The following is a 22,338-nucleotide window of genomic DNA, read 5'->3' on the forward strand; positions in this document are numbered from 1 at the left end:
ATTATGTATGTCATTTGTATCAAACCTACCAACCCCATCATTGCTATTGAAACTGCATTTAACCCCATTAACTGCTAAAAGTGGTCTTTTCGTTTAGCCTTTTATTGGTGGATGCCAGTGTTCCCGGCATACTTAGTTTAAGGGACAGATTTATCAAAATTTGCAAATAGAACTCACCGCAGAAAAAAACTCTCACTTTCTGATCATTCCTAGGGGATTTTTAAAAGCATATTTATCAAATGGTGAACTCCATTAATAAATATCATTCTAAAAATCCCATCGCAATGAATAGAAAGTGTGCTGAGTTCTAGTTTCACATTTTGATAAATCTGCCCCTAAATTGCAGTTATTTCCCGGAAGACAAACTGAAGCTCAGTGTTTTGCACGTTGCTGCCTCTCCTATTTGAATGCTCATCTTTATTATTTAGGCTTGCACATATCTGCCTCTTTTAAGCTCTACTATAATGTGCATAGTAGGTTTGTCTTACTCCCAATGTTCCTGTTTACTATTGTGGATTCGGCCGAACACCTGAATCCTTCGCAAAAGATTTTTCCAAATACTGAACAGAATCCTAATTTGCATATGCAAATTACGGGCAGGAAGGGGAAACATTTTCTACTTCCTTGTTTTGTGACAGTCATGTGATTTCTCTACCCGTCCCTAATTTGCATATGCAAATTAGGATTCAGTTCGATATTGGGCCGATTCTTCTTTTTTTTTTTATAACTGTTTTATTACATTTTCAATAAAATAAATGCTATTACAAAAGTAAATACCAAACATCCGTGCAGAATACATGTTTGTTGCTTTGTAGCCACATTCAAGTTATAGATGCTTACATACGATATGAGACCGCAGCCACGGTTCAACACATCATTTTGTGAGTCCGAGTTGCACGGTAACATGCATGTAGCATATGAGTAACTTAAAACTAATTAGAGTAGGAAGAGAATAGAGATGGGGTGAAAGTGAAGAGGAGAGGGGTGAATGGAGGTCTTTTCCATGTCGTTTGTCGTCTTCTCAGGGCAAATCGCCCTGCGCAGGATTTAATTGTTGGAGGAGGAGGCGAGTTTCTTCTTATCTAATTTATGGATTTTCATGTGAGTTCTCCCCTGAGGGAGGCTTCTGCCCACCATTTAAGGTAAGGGCACACTTGGAGATTCGGGGAGATTTAGTAGCCCGGCGACTAATCTCCTCTTCTTTGGGGCAACTAATCTCCCCGAACTGCTTCCCCATGTCTTCCGCCGGCTTTAATGAAAAAACGCCTGCGCCAATGCACTTGCGGTGCTTAGATTTCCGAAGTCGCCCAAAGTTTACTCGTGAGGAAATTTTGGGCGACTTTGGAAATCTAAGCACCCTGAGTGCATTGGCGTTTTTTTTTTTTCCATTAAAGCCGGCAGAAGACACGGGGATGCAGTTTGGGGCGACTAAATATCCCTGAATCTCCAGGTGTGCCCTAACGCATAGTATATCAGAAGGGTGCCAGTAGCTTGTGGTATTTTTGTCCCTCAAGTGTGTCTAAATATTTGCTCCAAATATCAAAGAAACAAGAACCCTTGGATTCCTTGTCTTGTAATGCTAGGACCCATTGTAGTTGCATTGTATATAGCAATTTGCGTTCCCACATTTGCGTTGAAGAGGGTTGCTCGTTAGTCCTGAATGGTCTTAACTGCGGTTAATACCATTGTATCCGCTACTCTGATTTTACCTTTGATAGTGTTGTTAGGGGGTGCAGGGTACAATCCCAGTAGAATTTGTGTATTTGTCCCTGTTGTGTTAATATAGCACAGATTTGCGATTTGTGATGGGACTGGATTCCAAAGGGTATTTAGTTTTGTGCACGACCTCAGAGCATGTTCTAGTGTGGCCTCTTGTTGGTTGCACTTAACGCATTTAGGAGTCTGAGTTATGCCTTTCTTGTGTGCTATTTTAGGTGACTTCAGCCAAATCTTTTGCGGGGGTTCGGCCGAATCCAAAATAGTGGATTTGGTGCATCCCTAGTAAACAGAAGGATTTGTCCGAATCCTGCTGAAAAAGACAGAATCCAAACCGAATCCTAGATTCAGTGCATCCTTACTGTTTACAGTTTACCTCCTGCACACACTAACTATACCAATCACAATGTAGAACATGCATCTCCACCTCGGGGCACTGAAATCAGTCTAGACATTGGTTAGACTCCGACATGTGCAAATGTCTCGCCGAAGGAGCCAGAGAACAGGAGAGATAAATAAAAATACAAAAAAGCCATGGAGCAAATCAGAAATTGGGCACAAGGTCAGAACAGAAAGATGCAAAAGAGAGGGGTAAAAGATGGCAATAAAATGAAAACAGGTGAAGTTTGCATCATTGATCATTTATCAGCATGGCAGTACTTGTCTTCCACGTGGTTTATGCTGTAAATGTTCTACTAAAGGAGCATTTGATCAAGTAAAATGTGATAACCAGTAACCATTGCTGAAAAGAGGACCCAAATAAAGTCTGAATAATCTCCTTCCATCTTAGAAGTATCAATTTGGGCTTGTTATACTAAAAGGTCCTTTTAATGATTATGCTGTTTTACATCCCGAGGAAAGCTGAATGCTTCTGAATGAATTCTGTCTAATGAGAGGGCATGGTTGCTGCTCCTTGTACGTGTTTCATCAATCCTTATGGAGACTACCAGAATACAGAAAAACCTGCTTCTAAACTGCAAAAGGCAGAAGAATCTACTGAACTCCGCGTAAGACATGCCTTAGGCTTATGTATACAGAAAAGTTTTTTTTTTTTTTTTAAAGAGAATTTTGACATGGCTTGTCAAGTGGAATTTGTAGTTCGTTGTGTAATTATCATGTTCACATGGCGTTGGAGGAAGTTCAGCCCTGCTACTCTATTTGGATAATGTGTTTGGCTGTTTTTTTTTGAGCCATTAAAAGTACGGTTACATGTCAAACACAATTTGTTTTCAGTTAAGGTGTTTTCACCCTTTTTGTGACATAAGCCTGTGTTATGGTATAATATGGCAAATGCTAGTTTCTCCGTAGAACAACTGCTTTTTTGGTCCTTCTATCCAGAGAGCTTTTGTGCTGTGGCTGCAGGCACATGTCTCCCATAGGTCGATAAGTATGGAGGTAGGGCTTCAGAAATTGTGGGACCTCTTTTTTCATTGTTGTAATTAAACGCAAGGCTCCAGTGCTAAGCGCTGCAACATCTGTGACTGGTATGGCATAAAAAACATATAAAACATATATTATTATTCAATACATATATTATTATTCAATACGTTTTATACTGCTCGGCCTTGCCTGGTATTAATTTGTGTGTTTCCCTGTAATTTAAATATTTGTACTGTTTGAAATGTCCTATGGCGTAGAGTCCTGCAGCGGGTCGGGTTACCCGCAAAAACTTACGGTACCATGCGGGTTGCAGGTAGAAGTTTCTGGAGCGGGTATAGACGCGGGTCGGCGGTTATCCGAGTTTGCAGGTCGGGTCGCGGGTCTTCTCAATAGCAAGTTTTACGCCTTTTTTTTCTGATCACACCTACTTCTAATGATGACACTTCCGGTTTACAATGTCAACACTTCCTGTTTCTTGATGGTCAGGGGATCAGGTTGCGGATAAGCTACGGTCGGGTAGCAGGTAAGTATGCAGGTTGCTGGCTGGGGTCCGGATTTACGAATTGGTTCTACACAGGACTCTACTGTAGCGTACCTCCCATGTACAGGACAGAACCCAAGAATAGTCACTGCAGCAGTATTGGTGGGTTGACAGTGCAACTGGGCCATAGCGCAGTGTGGATAAATCTATCACAAAAGCCATTTAAATGCTGGAAATGTTTTTTGTGATGGACAATGTGTGCGTATGTGAGTGTAAAAGCAAATCTATTCATTTTGGGCTTGTTCCTATCCAAGTGCAGTTGTAGTGACTGCTCGGTCTTACTGCTTTGCACCTGTCGGTAGAAATAGCTCCACAGTTGCTAGTGTGAATCGCCATTTAGATATGACAGTTGGCCGTGTAAGAACCACTTTTCTGACCACCCGCTGTCACATCTGGTCATGCCATCAGTCTGTGTGTATGTGTGGTGGGGGCCCCTAATTAGCAATTTGTATTTTGCTGTAATCAGACTAGAGATATGATCATTTGCAAAGCACAATAAGCTTAAAGGGGTTGTTCACCTTTGAGAAACTTTTAGCATAATATAGACAGTGGTATTCTGAATTAATTTGCAGTTTGTTTTAATTTTTATTATTAAAGGTTATTGAGTTATTTAGCTTTTTATTCAGCAGCTCTTCAATTTGCATTTTAAGCAATCTGGTAACTAGGGCCCAAATTACCCTAGCAACCATGCATTGATTTGAATAAGAGACTGGACTATGAATAGGAGAGAGTCTGAATAGAAGGATCAGTAATAAAAAGTAGCAATAACAATACATTTGTAGTCTTACAAATGGCTTCAAATATCCCGGAAATATGGTAAATTAATAAAGAAGCAAGTTAATATCTTTGAGCTCATGAATAACAACTATATACACTGAAATATAGGCGTTTTACTCAGATACCACTATTTGGATCATGCAAAATTCTATTTTTATATATAAGGACAACTGAGTGTGCGTCTGTTTTAAAAATTGTGTCTGTTGGTAAGGTGTTCCACTGACCCTAGTAACCAGGTAAGGGTTTGAAGGACAGAAAATGAAAAAGTTTTTGAGCTTTTAAAAGTAGTATTCACTTCCTTTCACAGGCACATATTTTCTTTTTATCTTCCTCTTTTGCTAGGAACATAAGATATCAGTGCTTGAACTCATTCCCGTTGTAGTACTTTCACTTTTATAACTTTGTTTTAAACTCAGTGTTTGGTCATTTGTCCTGCTCTCCGTTTGTCCTATGGTAATCCTGCCCCTAAGTTGTCTTTTCTGAAAAGCTCATTAGATTGCAGAGTACATAGCCTGATATTTAGAGGTAGATATGGCTGGAATGAAAGGAGTGCTAATGGCAGATAAGGTAGAATAACACAACCTTTCTGTTTGGCTCTACTAAGGGCTTTAGTACACGGGCAGATTCCGGGAGAATTAGCCGCCTGACGACTAATCGCGTTTTCTTCGGGGCGACAATCTCCCCGACCTGCCTTCCCCCTGCTAAAATGAAAAATCGCCTGCAGCAATGCACTCGCGGCGCTTCGATTTCCGAACTCGCCTAAGGTTGCCTTATGAGGAAACTTTGGGCGACTTCGGAAATCGAAGCACCGCCAGTGCATTGCCGCAGGTGTTTTTTCATTTTAGCAGACGGAAGGCAGTTCGGGCAGATTGTCTCCAGGCGACTAAATCTCCCCGAATCAGCCCGTGTGCTAAAGTCCTCAAAGTGCACTCACATTATAGTGGTGCTAAAACCTGGTCAGAAATACACCATGACTATGGCCGTATAGCTATTGCCTTTAAGCTCAATCAGTTGGACTTATTGAACCAGATTGTGAAGTAATCATGATAGTCTGCCTCTGGCTTGCAGGTACCATTTCCATGCTCTTAAAGGGGTCGTTTACCTTTAAAATAACTTTTAGTATGGTGTAGAGAGTGGTATTCTGAGACAATTTGCAATTGCTTTTAATTTTTTATTATTTGTAGTTTTTGTTATTTAGCTTTTTATTCAGCAGCTCTCCAGTTTGCCGTTTCAGCAATCTGGTTGCCAGGGTCCAAATTACCCTAGCAACCGTGCACTGATTTGAATAAGAGACTGGAATATGGATAGGAGATGACTTGAAAAGAAAGATGACAAATAAAATGTAGCAATAACAATAGATTTGTAGCCTTACAGAGCATTTGTTTTAGATGGGGTCAGTGACCCCCATATGAAAGCTTGGAAAGAGTCCGAAGAAGGCAAATAATTCAAAAACTAAAATAAATAAAAAATGAAGACCAATTGAAAAGTTGCTTAAAAGGCATTCTATAACGTAATAAAAGTTAACTTAAAGGTTAACCACCCCTTTAAGGCAGGACTAAGGGGAAGGGAATCCTCCAATGCCCTCCTTTGCTTTGGGGGCCTTGAAGTCCCTCTGCCCTTGTTTGTTTTCAATAATGGGTGATATGGAACAAGTTAGGGAAGGATTGAATGACTTTGCTAGTCTAATGGGGGTGGGAATTGTTCCTGATAGTTAGCTATACTATCATGGCATTCATCTATACTAATCACAGTTATGAAGGAACAGTTAGCCGAGTCTACTATGGAGAGATTCCAAAACTGTGCCAATATATGAATTTTCCTGCGATAAGCAGTGCCGAGCAAATAGCATCTTTAGGGTAATGTGCTTTTAAACGAAGCACTTCCCCCTCATCTCTGTACAAGAGTAGGGCGCTTTACACCAAACACCGACCACAGCGTGTGCTAATTTCTTCATTATTATTGATTGAAATGCCATTCTGCTGAAATGGGCCAAACCGTGCAGTCTAATCATTCTGCTCACTGGGAGGATGGAGCGATAACAGATCCATTACAAATGCTAACTGCACTAAAACTCCTCTATGTTTATGCTGTTACATGTATAGGAAGATTGCATAATTGAAGAGAAATCTATTTTATGAATAGGTTATGACTGTTTTCTTATAACTAAGTATAATGTAGGGGAATTGTGGGTATGCTGGTGAATGAAACTTGCACTTCTCTGTACATTACATATGTACTCGCCAGCTATACTTAGGTGTTAAAGGGGTGATTCACCTTTAAAGGAGAAGGAAAGCTACTGAAGTAGTTTATTGCCAATAGATTAGCCACATAGATTACTTTACCTAGTAGTCTGCTATAGAAGCTCTGTTTGTTTAGGATAGCAGCTGCCATATTAGTGTGGTGTGACATCACTTCCTGCCTGTGTCTCTCCCTGCTCACTCATAGCTCTGGGCTCAGATTACAGCAGGCAGGGGAGGAGGGAAAGGGAGGGAGGAACAAACTGAGCATGCTCAAGCCCTAGCCCTGGAGGTTTAAGATGAAAACAGGAAGTCTGATACAGAAGCCCATGTGTACACAATAGAAAGAAAGAAATGTTTTGTTTCTTTTGACAGAGGACTCAGAGCAGCATTCATTTTAGGTTTTTTTGGGGTTTTTATATAGACCTGATAAAACTTATTTAATTTTAGCCTTTCCTTCTCCTTTGTTAACTTTTAAAATGTTATAGAATGGCCAATTCTAAGCAACTTTTCAATTGGTCTTCATTTTTACTTTTTTATACTTGAATTATTTGCCTTCTTCTTCTGACCCTGTCCAGCTTTCAAAATGGGGGATCACTGACCCCATCTAAAAAATGGAATGCTCTGCAAGGCTACACATGTATTGTTATTGCTACTTTATATTACTCATCTTTCTATTCAGCTCCTCTTTTATTAATATTTCAGTCTTTCTCCAATCAACATGGTTGCTAGGGTAATTAGGACCCTAGTAATCAGATGGCTGAATTTTTAAACTGGAGAGCTGCTGAATAAAAAGCTAAATAACTCAAAATCCACAAATAATAGAAAATGAAAACCAATTGCAAATTGTTTTAGAATAGCAATCTGTACATCATGCTATAAGTTATCTCAAAGGTGAACAACCCCTTGCATTGCACCCTGTGCTACTACGACTGCTGCTTTGTACTTGCACAATCATTATGTGCTGCACTCTTTATAAATGAGACTTGTAAGTACAATTGAAATAGTGTCCCTGATAGCCAAATAGGCTGTATAGTGGACCTAGTTTTGGTATTTGTTGCTGTTAAAAGAACTATTCTCAGATCAATTGCAGTTGGTCTTTGTGGTTTTTGACATTTGCAGTTTCTTGTTCTGCTGATCTCATGCTTGTAATTGCTACGGCGGCACCGAATCTGTTTGAGATTCGGCCGAATCCTTGGTGAAAGATTTGGCTGAATACCGAATCCTAATTTGCATATGCAAATTAAGGGCAGGAAAGGAAAAAGTCTTCTTTTGTGACGAAAAGTCACGTGATTTCCCTACCCGCCCCTAATTTACATATGCAAATTAGGATTCACATTCGGTTCAGACTAATCCCGAACCGAATCCGGGATTCGGTGCAACCCTGGTAATTGCCACTGCTCTCTGGTTGCTAAAATAACCACAGTACAACAAATTAAAATAAGAACAACTATTAAATTAAAACATGCATTTTGAAATTGAGCCGGTTATGAGGAATAGACCATGTGCCACTTTTATTTAGGAACCCCCTCCCCCCTAAGGATTTTATATTTAGCACCTTTGTGATTGAGCCGTACTGAGTGTGTAGCATGTTTGGATGCACTTGAGAGAGAGACTTATTCCTTTCAGGGAAGATTCCAGTGACCCCCCTGCTCGCTGTGCCATATCTTCCCTGTGTTTGTTTTAATGGTCAAGTGAACATCAATGTGACTGATTTTCAGCCTGACCAGGCGGCACAAATTACTTGTCATTAAGCCGGGTTACTGGATTACTCGTTCTCGCTCAGTAACTCCAGTGCTTTCCTCTGCTCATCACTCTCCTGCCATGCACTCGGCACTTATTCCCCAAATTACTACAGGCACGTGCACTCTCTTATTCTTTGGGCTGTCTAATGAGTGCTGTAGCTGACATCCTATGTGGTTGGGATGTCCCTAACTGCTGCTTAACCCTCTAAAATAACATTATTCTTGGTTTATAACATTTTCATGTTTGTTTTTTTTTTGTGCAAAGACATAGGAATTCTTAGCAATACATATATTAAAACTTTTAAAGGAGACATTTTGTGTAAAAAAAAAAAAAAAAAAAAAAAAAATAAGAACATATCAGTGCGTTGTACTCATTTAGATATTGAAGAACTGTGCTTAAAGGACCAGTAACGTAAAAAAATTTTTTGTACTTAACGGAAAAAAAACCCCACCAAGATTAACTTTAAAATACAAATTCTTTACTAAGGAATAACTTACAGATTCTCCGCTTGCGCTCCTCTTCAGAAATTGGGACAGGGACGACGATCTATCGTGATTTCTCCTCCCTGGCTATCTCCTAGGCAGGGAGGAGAAAGTGAGCGCTGCACGATGGATCATTACCCTGTCGCCGTTTCTGAAGAGGCGTGCAAGCGGAGAATCTGTAAATTAATTCTTAATAAAGACTTTGCCAATTTAAATATGTAGAAACAAAGTTTTTTTAATTTTTTTTTATGTTACTGGTCCTTTAAAAAAAGTAGTGTTTCAGGCTGATTTATTGAATATTTCTGCAAAAACCCTTAATAATCCCTCCCTTCTCTTCCACTTCCTGCTCCCTGAATTCCCAGGCTGTGCAGGGGAGCCATTGACTCTCAGCTCACTGCACTGTAGGACAGGAACCAATCAGCAGCTAGCAGGACCTGATGGGGAACTGAAGCCTGTCTGTGCTTGTGTGACTGCAGGGCTGTGATTGGCTGTCCCCCTCCCACTGTGCTCTTGGCAGGGACACGCCCACCCCTCATTTGAAACAGGGACCAGAGAACATCTATAGGGAGCTCCAATAAAGGGGCCATTTTTAAAGATAATATTAATTTTTTAGCATGTAAAAGACATCATATATTACTCATAACTGCCTACACAATTGTTTTTTTCATTTATCTATATGACTTCTTTAATAGTTCTAAAGTTTTTTGTGTAAGTGCAATTGCCATGACATTTGTTAATGTCGTCTGTGCTTCTGACTCTCGATACAATGTAGAAGTGAGTTTTCCTCCAGGTCAGTTAATCTGCAACATTGTTGTTTGTTACTCCGCTGATGAGCTCACAGCTGCCCAACATTCAGGGCAGATTGTCTGATTTCATGTGCCTGCTTGTGATTGATTTCATGAGTCCTTTGTGGGTCCATTTTTTTGAGACCCGTTTCTGACCCCCATCTGAAAAAACAAATGCTCTGTAAGGCTACACATTTATTGTTTTGTTGCTTTTTATTACTTATCTTTCTATTCAGACCTCTTATTCAAATCAATGCAAGGTTTCTAGGGGAATTTGGACCTTAGCAACAGACTGCTGAAATTGCAAACTGGAGAGCTGCTGAATAAAAAGCTAACTCAACCGTAAAACGTGAAAACCGCTTGTTAAAGGAAAAGTGACACCAACAAATGAAAACTTTTTAATGGAATGGCAATATGTTCGGTTTCCCTGCACTAATACAATTTGTTTGCTTCAGAAACTCTACTATAGTTTATATAAACAAGCTGCTGTGTAGCCATGGAGGAAGCCATTCAAGCACAGGATACACAGTAGATAACAGATAAGTACTACTATAGTTTATATAAACAAGCTGCTGTGTAGTCATGGGGGGCAGCCATTCAAGCACAGGATACACAGTAGATAACAGATAAGTACTACTATAGTTTATATAAATAAGCTGTTGTGTAGCCATGGGGGGAAGCCATTCAAGTACAGGATACACAGTAGATAACAGATAAGTACTACTATAGTTTATATAAATAAGCTGTTGTGTAGCCATGGGGGGAAGCCATTCAAGTACAGGATACACCGTAGTTACACAAGAAAACACACAACGTTTACCAATGCAGGGCAGCATTACTTTATATTCTCAATTCATTTTAATTATGTACTAGCACTATACTTGGAGTGTAGTATGCAGCGTTTGTTTGGGGGTTGGCCAAGTTTGCACTTTTATCGCCTGTCTATGGCCAGCATTTTACTGTTTATAAATAAAAGCTGTTTTTATCCAGCCTGTATAAGGACTATTCTTTGATGGTTGTTTTTATTTTTTTTACAGTTAATTACAGCAGGACCCCTAATGATCATAATTAGACAATATTCTTGCACTTCAGGAGTATTTTTAGCATTGGTAAATAATATGGTAACTCCTACTTGTGTTTCAGTACAAGTATGCGTAGAACTAATGGTGCTTTAGTTTAGGGACTTAAAAATGGGAAAATAACTAGATAGCATTGCTAATGGCAATTTGGGTGTAGCTGCCTCCAGCTTTGTGCCAGTCATAAGGGTTGTGCCATCATTATTTAAGGTAATGGCAAGCTGGGAAATTTCTAAAGTTTGTTGCCTGTGCTTATTCTTGTTCTGTGTTAGGGGTTCAGAGTGCTGAAAATAGAGCCTCCCCCCACCATTGAAAGTCTGAGAATGGCCACAATTAGGTGCTGTCTAATGACGTGCAGGTGCAGTTCTGCTTTTTTGAGTGATATGCACCTGGCACTTAGTGGTGATACCTATTGACTTTGATTTGGGAATCTAGTACAGGTATGGGACCTGTTATCCAGAATGCTTTGGACCTGGGGTTTTCTAGTTAACGGATCTTTCTGTAATTTGGATCTTCATATCTTAAGTATACAATAAAATCATGTAAACATTTAATAAACCCAAAAAATAGGGGTTTGCTTCCAATAAGGATTAATTATATCTCAATTTGGATCAAGTACAAGCTACTGTTTTATTATTACAGCAAAAAAGGAAATATTTTTTTTTTTAAATTTGGATTATTTCATTATAATGGAGTCTAAGGGAGATGGCCATTCGATAATTGGGAGCTTTCTGGATAACGGATCCCATACCTGTTCTAACTTCCTCTAGGGGTAATGGTACTTGGGTTAATTTTGGGCATTTGTCTTCTGAAAGTTTGGCAGGAGGGCGATAAAATGGCGTGAATCCACCTCCTTTCAATAGGAATTATTGCTCAAAAATTAACTGGCGTTCCCATGCAGCCTATAGCATTGAGCTTTGTTGCCTGGGTTCTGACCCACCTGAGCAACCCCGTTTTTGATGACCAGGGTATTTTGGTTTCCACATGGTGTTTAAAGAGTTTGCAGAGTCAGTTTATTTATTTGCTTAAACAGTTTTTTGCTTTTATCTTGTGCTCTGGCTATAAATAGAGTTGCACACGGTGAAGGCTAATCGTCATTTAGGTTACATTTTTATTTTCAAATTAATGTTTTGATGCAGTATGCGATGGCTCTGTTTGTGACCTGCTGCTGTTCTTCTACTGCTGTCTTATTCAATTTGTCTGACTGAGTAAGATAAGCACCTCTTCATTAACAAGTCTTCCACGATTAATTATATATCGATCGGTTTTAAATTCCTTTCAAATTCTCCCTCATGGTAGAGCCATTACCTTCAAGCGCAGGTATTTGAAAAGTCTTAATATGTGGTGGCATCTAAATCGTTTAAAAAAGAAAAAAAAAATTGCTAAATAGGTGCATGCAAACGTCTGGCGCAATGTGCGAAGAACAACAAAACTCATAAATACTACTAACTGTAACAGGAAGATGTATGGAAGCAAAATAAAGAACTCTGTCTGTTAATTGGCTCATGTGACCTAACCTGTGTGGTTTGTTTGGTATGTTTGTGTGCACCATGAATTATGCGATCTCAGGGGGTGGCCCTGATTTTTTTAAAATGGCAATTTTCTATTTATGATTACTCAATGGTACAAACTACCAAAAAAGTATATTATTATGAAAATGGTTTATTTACATGAAGCAGGATTTTGCACATGAGCTGTTTTATGCAATATCTTTTTATAGAGACCTACATTGTTTGGGGGGTAGAGTTTTCCTTTAATCATGAAAATGTTGCATTTTGACCACATGCTGCTCCTAAAATACTGAGTAGGGCAACAGGCTTAGTTGTCACCACTTGTGGGCAGTTTGTGTCCTTTTTACCTGCACGGACCAGTAGTGAACAGTCCAAGCTCAATCCGCTGAGACTGAGCATGTTCCAGTGGGCTGGCGAAAGGATGTAATGGGGACAGAAATGGTGGTCACCATCCTTGCTGCTCTTTTGTGAATTAGGGAGGTGTGTGAGCCTAGAGCTATCTTCCTACCTGCCAACAACCATTCAGATTAAATAAAGTAGTAAAAGAGAAAATCAGACGATGTTCTACCCATGACCGCAATCGTACAAAAGTTATGTCTGACAAATAGTAGCAACAGTCACCCATTGACATGGTCAGATACATGCAGAGAAATTATCATTTGTCGGCAAAAATCATTTAACCTGCCCGAACGACCGATAACCATGGTACGGAAAATGTCTGGAAGATCCACACACGGTCCAAAAATCGCACAAAACATACGACATTATCTTTACGCCTATGGCCAGCTTAAGGCGATTTTTTGAAAAGATCTTTTCGTTATCGTAGCACTAAGCTTATCCTGAAACAATCCTTTAAATACACGAATGAACTAAAACTAGCATTACAAGCAATATCGTCTAGTTGAAGCCAGGAAAACGGTGGGTAGCTGTCTGCTTGGCCCTGCAAACAATTGGACAATGGATACATGTCAGTGTGAACAATGAAAATCTTGTAACCTGCCCGATCGATTTTCTGACGAAAAATTGTTAGCTACATAATTGTTCCGTACCCGCTAACCTCATGACATTTTGACGGATTTGTCGGCCCACATTAAAATAAATCGGTCACCTTTTAGGGAGGGTGGCCCTTGGGAGTCTTTCTGATAGCCTCGATAGGAGAGGACGAAGGGGCATCTCTAGGGTAGTGCAGGATAGAAAACTAGTAAACCGCATTTTAACATATTTCCTTAAGGTGGTCATACAAGTCCAGATCCACTTGTTTGGTGAGGTCAACAAACAAGTGGATCTGGGCCTTCTTTGGTCACCTTCATGTTGAGTCAAATCAGACTTGTTTGATTATTCGTTCTTCCGTTGGGCCTTCAGAAACCTGAAGCTACATCATCTTTGTCCAACTGGATTTATATACCTGCCCAACTTATATCTGGATGATCTTTGGCCAGAAATGAAATTGATTAGGCCCGTCAGTGGGCCCCATACATATAAACAGATCACTTTGTCTGAAGGGCTCTATTAGGGATCTTACATTTGCCCATTTATGGGCAGCTTTAGTGAAAGAGATGCTGTAAAGCTTATCCAACAAGCTCTTCAGGCTCCCTTTTTTGTCAGTCTATGACAGGGGTCCCCAACCATTTTTTACCTATGAGCCACATTCAAATGTAAAAAGAGTTGGGGAGCAACACAAGCATGAAAAAGTCCCTTGGGGTGCCACATAAGGTGATTGGCTATTTGATGTGGACTGGCAGCCTACAAGAGGCTCTACTTAGCACAATACTTAGTTTTTATGCAATTAAAACTTGCTTTCAAGCTTGGAATTCAAAAATAAGCACCTGCTTTAAGGACCATGAGAGCAACATCCAAGGGGTTGGAGAGCAACATGTTGCTCACGAGCTAATGGTTGGGGATCACTCGTCCATGGTATTGCATAGATGTCCTTGACACCGCTAAAGATGAATAGGTTGAATTAAATTGAAGTGCCTACCATATATGTTTGTGTTATGAATACTCTTGCTGGTCTCATTTCCGCTGAGTTAATCCATGGAGTGTATATTGTCTCCTAACAATGCTTGTTTTTCTCTCTTTCAGGTAATTAAGTTTCTGTTGCACTGGCCCTCACTGACTATCAGACAAGATGAGCACTGCTGTATCGTGACCCCAGGGGACCTGGTAAGTAAAGGCCGATTTAAAGCCAAACTTAATGAAGTAAACCTGCTTGAAAAACAATGTAATGGGGGTGGAAAAAGAAGTGATGCCCATTGTCGCATAATTCAGTGAAGTGCCAGTCTGAGAACTTTTCTTTCCCCAATGCTGAATAGCCAATTATGGACAATTGCTTGGAATGAAAGCTGGTAAACACCAGTGCAAATCATTTTTTGGCTCAGCCTGTTCACATAAGATTCCTATCAGCTCCCTTAGTCGTCCCCTTAAAGGTCCAACTGATATAAAGGTGTGCCATGGTTCAACTAAATAGCTTGTGGAAAAGTTCAATACAAACCCAGACCCTAGTCCTCCAAATGCGCAGCCCCGGTGCACGGTGAGATAGGTATCGGCCACCTATACAATGTATACCGCAAAGGATTCACTGGCACACGGGTAATGCTGGCAGGGTGATACCCTTGCTTTAAATTTATTTATTGCTGCATTAAATGAATTTAAAGCAAGGGTATCACCCTGCCAGCATTACCCGTGTGCCAGTGAATCCTTTGCCGTTAACTAAATAGCTTGTAAGTGGAGTTGAATTTTTTTTTAAACTTCTGCAGAGCTGTGTCGTGTGTCCTAGCTTGTGCTTTTTAGCCCTTAGAACCAGAACGTTCTTTATATAAAAACGTTAGCACTTGTGTACCAACATTTGCTTGCCTTTTAAAGGTGTGCCCTGGCCATATATTAACTCGAACCCATGCAGGCATGTGTTTTTGATTTGGCCTCTCTAGACCAAAGGGTATCTGAGTTATGCCAGTTAAAAGACATGGAGGTGTGATTTTAATTTGGGGTATATTTGTGGCAGAGGTAAAGATAGCGCCAATGCCTACATAGTCATAACCTGCAATGAATTAATTTATATTCTGGTGCTTTTGACTGTGAAGTTGGCATACACATATTTAATAATTATATTGTCTTTAAAGGGGTTGTTCACCTTCCAACACTTTTTTTTTTTTTTAAGTTCAGTTGGTTTCAGATGTGTAAAGTGTAAATCACATTTTTCACCTTTCTGAAGCAGCTAAGGGAGGGGTGTCGCCGACCCTCTAAATTGTTTTAAATTGATACATTTAGTTGATACATTTCTTATCTTTGTCCCTGCTGAGCAGAATCTCTGAGTTTCGTTAGTCATCTGTTAGGGCAAGCCAGACGTGGCGTTTTTAAAAAAGCTCCGTCGGGCGTAAATACGCATAAACTGCACTACCACTGAAACTAATGGAAAACACACTATGGCAATTCTGACAGGGCACTTGCGAGCCGAAATCCGCCAGGGGACGCCAGTATTGGCTTTTTTCAGCAGAAATGCCAATACCGTATATACCAGAGTATAAGCCGAGTTTTTAAGCATCCAAAATGTGCTGAAAAAGTCTACCTCGGCTTATACTCGGGTCAGCGGTACCCGACCCGCGTAGCTGAGATTGCAGTCACTTTTAATCATTCCTATACCAACAGTACACTTGGGGAGAGACTGCAATATCCCACAATGCCCTCTGTTGGTTATATGTAAGAACAGTGCGCCATCTGTTGGTTATATGAAAGAATAACAGTGACTGCAATATCACACAGCGCCATCTGTTGGTTATATGAAAGAATAACAGTGACTGCAATATCACACAGTGCCATCTGTTGGTTGTATGAAAGAATAACAGTGCGCCCTCTGTTGGTTATATTAAAGAATAACAGCGACTGCAATATCACACAGCGCCATCTGTTGGTTATATGAAAGAATAACAGTGACTGCAATATCACACAGCGCCCTCTGTTGGTTATATGAAAGAATAACAGTGACTGCAAGATCACACAGCACCCTCTGTTGGTTATATGAAGGATTAACAGTGATGGCAATATCACACAGCGCCCTTTGTTGGTTATACGAAAGATTAACAGTGATGGCAATATCAAACAGCACCCTCTGCACATGGTAGTGGGACAGTGGGACAATGCACACAGTAATCCGTTTGGCAATTCTCTGTCACCATCAACTTTGCAAAGAAGTCCGGTTGATCGCTGGGGGGGTCGCTTTGGCGGAATGTGCGCTGCTGGGAGACAGGGCTGTAGTTGTGTTTAGGCTTATACTAGAGTCAATAAGTTTTCCCAGTTTTCGTAGGTAAAATTAGGTACCTCGGCTTATACTCGGGTCGGCTTATACTCGAGTATATACGGTATGTCAAACTACCAAATCAAAAGACTTTATGCGATCTGCTCATTTGAAACCACAATATGTGTAAATACGCAGCATATTTTAAATATGGCGTCCAAATTCTCTCAAGATAAATGACGCATATACGTTTTTACGGCGTATTAGGCCGGTGGCGTAATTATGTTGCGTATTGACGATAATTCCTGCTCCATTTTGCATGCAAATAGCTGATCTATTTTCTATTTCTAGCCAGCGGAATTATGGGGAACGAGAACAATGAGACGTTCATGTTGGGAAAAGAAACCTACATGCTGAAAAACACACTCAACCATACGTTTTTAAAAACGCAATGAAAAAACGCTGTGTGTAACCTTGCCCTTAGATACAATAGTTGCTAATACTCCAGAGAGGTTGCTCAGAAATGTATCGACTAAATGTTGCAAATTGTAACAGTTCAGAATCTGCACCTTAATCACTGAGCTGCCAGACTCAAACACCAGAGACGGGAACATTCAACTTTAAATTTAGATTTTGGAAAAATGGTAAAAAATAAAAAATGAAAAGTAATTGAAAAAATTGAAAAACTGTTTGGAAGGTGAACAACCCCTTTAAAGACATATTAAAACCCTTCAAGAACTTGTGAAATTTAGTTTGTAGGGATATGTCTGCACCTCAGCACTTTTTTGGGGCTGAATCTCCAGCTCTGCTTCCATCTGCCCTCACTTCCTGTTATAGACGTACATGCTTTGCAATATAGTCCTACATGCATTGCTACTGTGTTATGTGTGTACTTTTCCCAGGGCACAAGAAAAAGAGGTGGAGCAGATAGCTAAAGGTTAAAAGGTAAAGATAGGTGGGGCCTTGACTTAAATTATATTTTGGCTGCTTTATGTAGGAAGTAATTCCGCAGCAGTACATGCCAAAATGCTTATGGGGCTTAAGTTCTTATTTAAAGATATATAAATAAATTGTAACCTTGTTGTCATTCCACTGTTTCTATTTTAAAACACTGGCTTATGACTTAAAGGGAAAACATGTTTTTTTTTTTTTAACTGCATCAGTTAATGGTGCTACTCCAGCAGACTTCTGCACTGAAATCCGTTTCTCAAAATAGCAAATAGATTTTTTTATATTTAATTTTGAAATCTGACATGGGGCTAGACATATTGGCAGTATCCCAGCTGCCCTCAGTGATGTGACTTGTGACTGCACTTTAGGATGGAACTACTTTCTTGAAGGTTATTTTTCCACCTAACTGAATCAGTCTTGGTGTACTTTCAGTACAGCAGTAAAGAGTGACTGAGGTTTATCAGAGCACAAGTCGCATGACTGGGGACAGCTGGGAAATTGACAGGAGAAAGAAAGTGGCTGCTCTGATGTTCTTCTGCTTAGGAAAAGTTTGAGAAAGGTTTTTAATTTTCTTCCTAAGCAGAAGAACATCAGAGCAGCCTCTTTCTTTCTCCTGACAACTTCCTTGACTACTTGGTGGTCAGACTGGTGGGAAACTGACCAGCAGGTGGCGCTGTTGTAACAAAATTAATTCATATTAACAGTACATGTATCCCTTAATATCTTGTAATAGAAACAAAATAAAATGTATTTCATTTTTTTTTTTTTACATTTACTTAGTTTAAAGGTTTGCTTATTATCCTTTAACTCTCTGCATGCTTTCGTATGTTCTGGTAGGCACTGCCCTGCTGTTTACCCCACCAAAGGTATTGCTCATATTCAAAACATCAGTATGGATTTACAAGCAGATAGTCTTGATGTTATCAGCTGGCAATACCTCATAAGATCTGCAATATGGCAGTTCCCATTCATGCCTGAATGCAAACTATCAAGGAATATATATTCATAGAGCACAATAAGCACCCCTTCTTCCATGAATTTGAAATATAAAAAATGTAGGTTAGATTGTCCCTTTAAAGGAGTGGTTCACCTTTACGTTAACATACAGTATGTTATAGAATGGCCAATTCTAAGCAGCTTTTCAATTGGACTTCATTATTTATTTTCTGTAGTCTTTTAATTATTTGCTGTCTTCTTCTAACTTTTTCCAGCTTTCAAATGGGGGTTACAGACCCCATCTAAAAAAAACAAATGGGCAGAGCCACAGGCTGTGATTCGGGGAGATTAGTTGCCCGGTGACAAATTTCTTCTTCAGGGCAACTTATCTCCCCAAACTGCCTCCCCTGTGGCTAGAATGTAAATTGCAGGTGGGATGGCACTCAAAGCGATTCATTTTCCAAAACGAAGCGCTCCGAGTGCCATCCCGCTAGCTATTTACATTCTACCCGCAGGGGAGATTAGTCACACCGCGGGGCTACTAATGTATTGTTATTGCTACTTTTTATTACTCATCTTTCTATTCAGGTCCTCTCCTGTTCATATTTCAGTGCATGGTTGCTAGGGTAATTTGGACCGTAGCAACCAGATTGCTGAAATGACTTATTATTATTTGTGGTTTTTGAATAAAACGCTAAATAATTCAAAAACCACAAATAATAAAAAAATTAAAACCAATTGCAAACTGGCTCAGAATCACTTTCTACTCATACTAAGGTGAACCTTCCCTTTAAAAGGATGGTTAGCATACTGATAGCGCAGGCTGTATATGACTTGGATTTTTATATAAAACAAGGGTATGTGGAATGAGTGTGGAAGCCCTCACCCACCTGTACATATAATTATGCAAACAATTCTCCCCATGCAACATGAACTAGGCCGATGTGTGTTTTTGAAGATTTCTTGGTAAAATAAATATAAACCCTTCCTCTATCTAGGATATATATTTTTTGTTCTTCAGTTTAACCGGGAAAGAAGGATAAATGTTCTGCCCAACACCCACACACCCAGGTCTCTGGTACTGAGTCAGGTTTCCCTTTAGGATTTGCCTGTGGGCAAGCTGCCCAATCCCTGTTGATAAATAGCAGCCCCATAATCTAATGCTGTCACCACTGTGGTTGACAGGCAGTTACGGTGCCACCACCAGGCTATGAAGCTTTGGGCTGGTGCCAGATGGAGCCCTTCACATTTGGAGCAGAATGCCTGACCACAAAATCCTTAGTCCTTGACTCACAGCACCACATTAATGCTTTGTTACAAACTGCATATTGATTTATTTTCCTGCTTCCTTCTTGCCTTCCAAGCCAGCTATGAGACTCTGGTTACTGACCAGTTTTTGCTATAGTAGTGAGTGACTAAAAGAGGATTCCAGTTCCAAAAAAAAATATATAAATAAATATATATATATATATATATATATATATATATATATATATATATATATATATATATATATATATATATATATATATATATATATATATATATATATATATATATATATATATATATATATATATATATATATATAATGTATAATTAAACCATAGAATTCTTAATGAATCAGATAAAATTGAGCATAGGACTGGCCAGATATGGGATGACTGACGTAGTTGGCCAGCTTAAATATATTGCAATATATGGACAAACAATCCCTGTTTTGTTTAAAGGGTAAGGCATTTTTTAGTAGCAGTATGCACAAAATGTCTCTGTCTTAAATATATTGATAATGGGTTGAGTGCAGAGGAATCTTGTATGTGTATATATATATATATATATATATATATATATATATATATATATATATATATATATATATATATATATATATATATATATATATATATATATATATATATATATATAATTTTTTTTTTTTTTTGGAACTGGAATCCTCTTAGTCATTCACTACTAAAAACACATAATAGAAATAGTTGTCATTTAAAATGATATTAAATCATTACTGTTCTCAATTTATTCCCTTAAGTAGTAAATGTAGAAGCTCTAAGAATCATCCTGTGTGGCTTAATACAGAAGTAAAGAAGTTAATAGGAAAGAAGAGAGAGGCATTTAAAAACTACAAAATCAGTTGGGACAGAAGCTGCATTTAATGAATATAAACACTGTAATAAATGTTGTAAATCAGGAATTTTTCCCCCTCTGAGGCAAATTGTTGAGGCTTCAGATGGGTTTTTTTTTGCCTTCCTCTGGATCAACTAGCAGTTAGGCAGATAAAAAAAAACCCAAAAAACTAAAAGGTTGAACTTGATGCACGTGTGTCTTTTTTTCAACCTTACTTACTATGTTACTATATCTAGTATAGGTAAATCTAAAAACAACTGGACTTGCTGCATAATCAATGAAGACGTTTCACTACTCATCCGAGCATCTTCTTCAGTTCAACTGACTGGTGTGGGAAATTCTCGGCATATAAACTCTTCCTCTAATCCGATCACAATAGCACATTGTAACTCTTCAAATAGGTGACATTTGAAGAAATTCACAGAGGTGTTGATTCGTTGTAGTTATTGTGATAGGATTATCCAATGTGTCATGCAACTCCTAGAAAGAGGTGTTACTTGTGAGAGTTGCATGAATGGACGTGTGAAGTGTTCTGGAACCGCCGGGGTACAGATGTTAGAACAGCATTGTATGTAGCAGACAGGTGGTGTCGAAGGCCCCCGCCTCTGTTTAGGGAGGCCTTCGACACCACAGGGTGGAAGTTGTGGCAACTGATACAGAGTCCAAAGACAAAGAGCAAAAACATCTTAGAGGAGCTTTGAAAGCGTGTGGCTACCCAGACTGGGCCTTTGTCAAAACAGCAGCAACCAAGCCCAACAGGAACACCAATAGAAATAACCGCCCGGAGACACATAGTAGGCGAAACATAGTCATCCCATATGTAGCTGGTGTTTCTGAGAAACTCAGGAGGATTTTTAACAAACACCACGTCCCTGTGTTTTTCAAACCTAGCAATACATTTAGACAAAAACTGGTACACCTAAAGGATCCAACCCCTAAAGAAAAACAAAGCAATGTGGTATACGGAGTCCAGTGTAGCGAGGAGTGCACAGATCTATACATTGGGGAGACAAAACAACTGCTCACCAAGCGAATGGCTCAGCATAGGAGGGCGAACTCTACAGGGCAAAACTCAGCTGTCTTTCTACACTTAAAAGACAAGGGACACTCCTTTGAAGATAGCAAGGTCCAAATCTTGGATAAAGAAGACCGTTGGTTTGAACGAGGCGTGAAAGAGGCGATTCATGTCAAGGTGGAGAAACCATCCCTAAACAGAGGCGGGGGCCTTCGATACCACCTGTCTGATACATACAATGCTGTTCTAACATCTGTACCCCAGCAGTTCCAGAACACTTCACACGTACATTCATACAACTCTCACAAGTAACACCTCTTTCTAGGAGTTGCATGACACATTGAATAATCCTATCACAGTAACTACACAGAATCTACACCTCTGGGAATTTCTTCAGATGTCACCTCTTTGAAGAGTTACAATGTGCCATTGTGATTGGATTAGTGGAAGAGTTTATATGACGAGAACTTCCCACACCAGTCAGTTGAACTGAAGAAGCTGCTCGGATGAGTAGTGAAACGTCTTCATTGATTACTCAGCAAGTCCAGTTGTTTTTAGATTTACCCATACTAGATATACCATGACGTGAATGAATGACAATCTACAAAGTCACTGTTACTTCATCATTTAAAAGCCCTGCTTGCTTAAATACCCTTTAATTTAAAGCCTTGATTGATTGGGTCCAATCGGGTAAGAATGCGGGTCCGGGTTGCGGGTACGGGTTTCAAAAAATGGACCCGCGCAGGACTTCTATCCCCAGCCTAATTCAAATAACCAGCATCCAAAGGGCTTCTCAGTGATGCCATGTAAAT

General features: G+C 39.5%; 1 protein-coding gene across 4 annotated transcripts in view; it reads left to right on the plus strand.

Moving 5' to 3' along the window:
- bcl9.S (BCL9 transcription coactivator S homeolog) overlaps positions 1-22,338 on the plus strand; it is a 95,789-nt gene that overhangs the window by 36,246 nt on the left and 37,205 nt on the right. For all 4 annotated transcript variants that reach the window (XM_041583484.1, XM_018248945.2, XM_018248944.2 and 1 more), the window contains exon 2: positions 14,334-14,414. The gene's annotated coding sequence lies outside the window, so the exon portion shown is untranslated. The remainder of the gene's footprint in view (positions 1-14,333; positions 14,415-22,338) is intronic.

The sequence above is a fragment of the Xenopus laevis genome, chromosome 2S, assembly GCF_017654675.1.
Source record: "Xenopus laevis strain J_2021 chromosome 2S, Xenopus_laevis_v10.1, whole genome shotgun sequence".
In the NCBI taxonomy this organism is placed as follows: Eukaryota; Metazoa; Chordata; class Amphibia; order Anura; family Pipidae; genus Xenopus; species Xenopus laevis.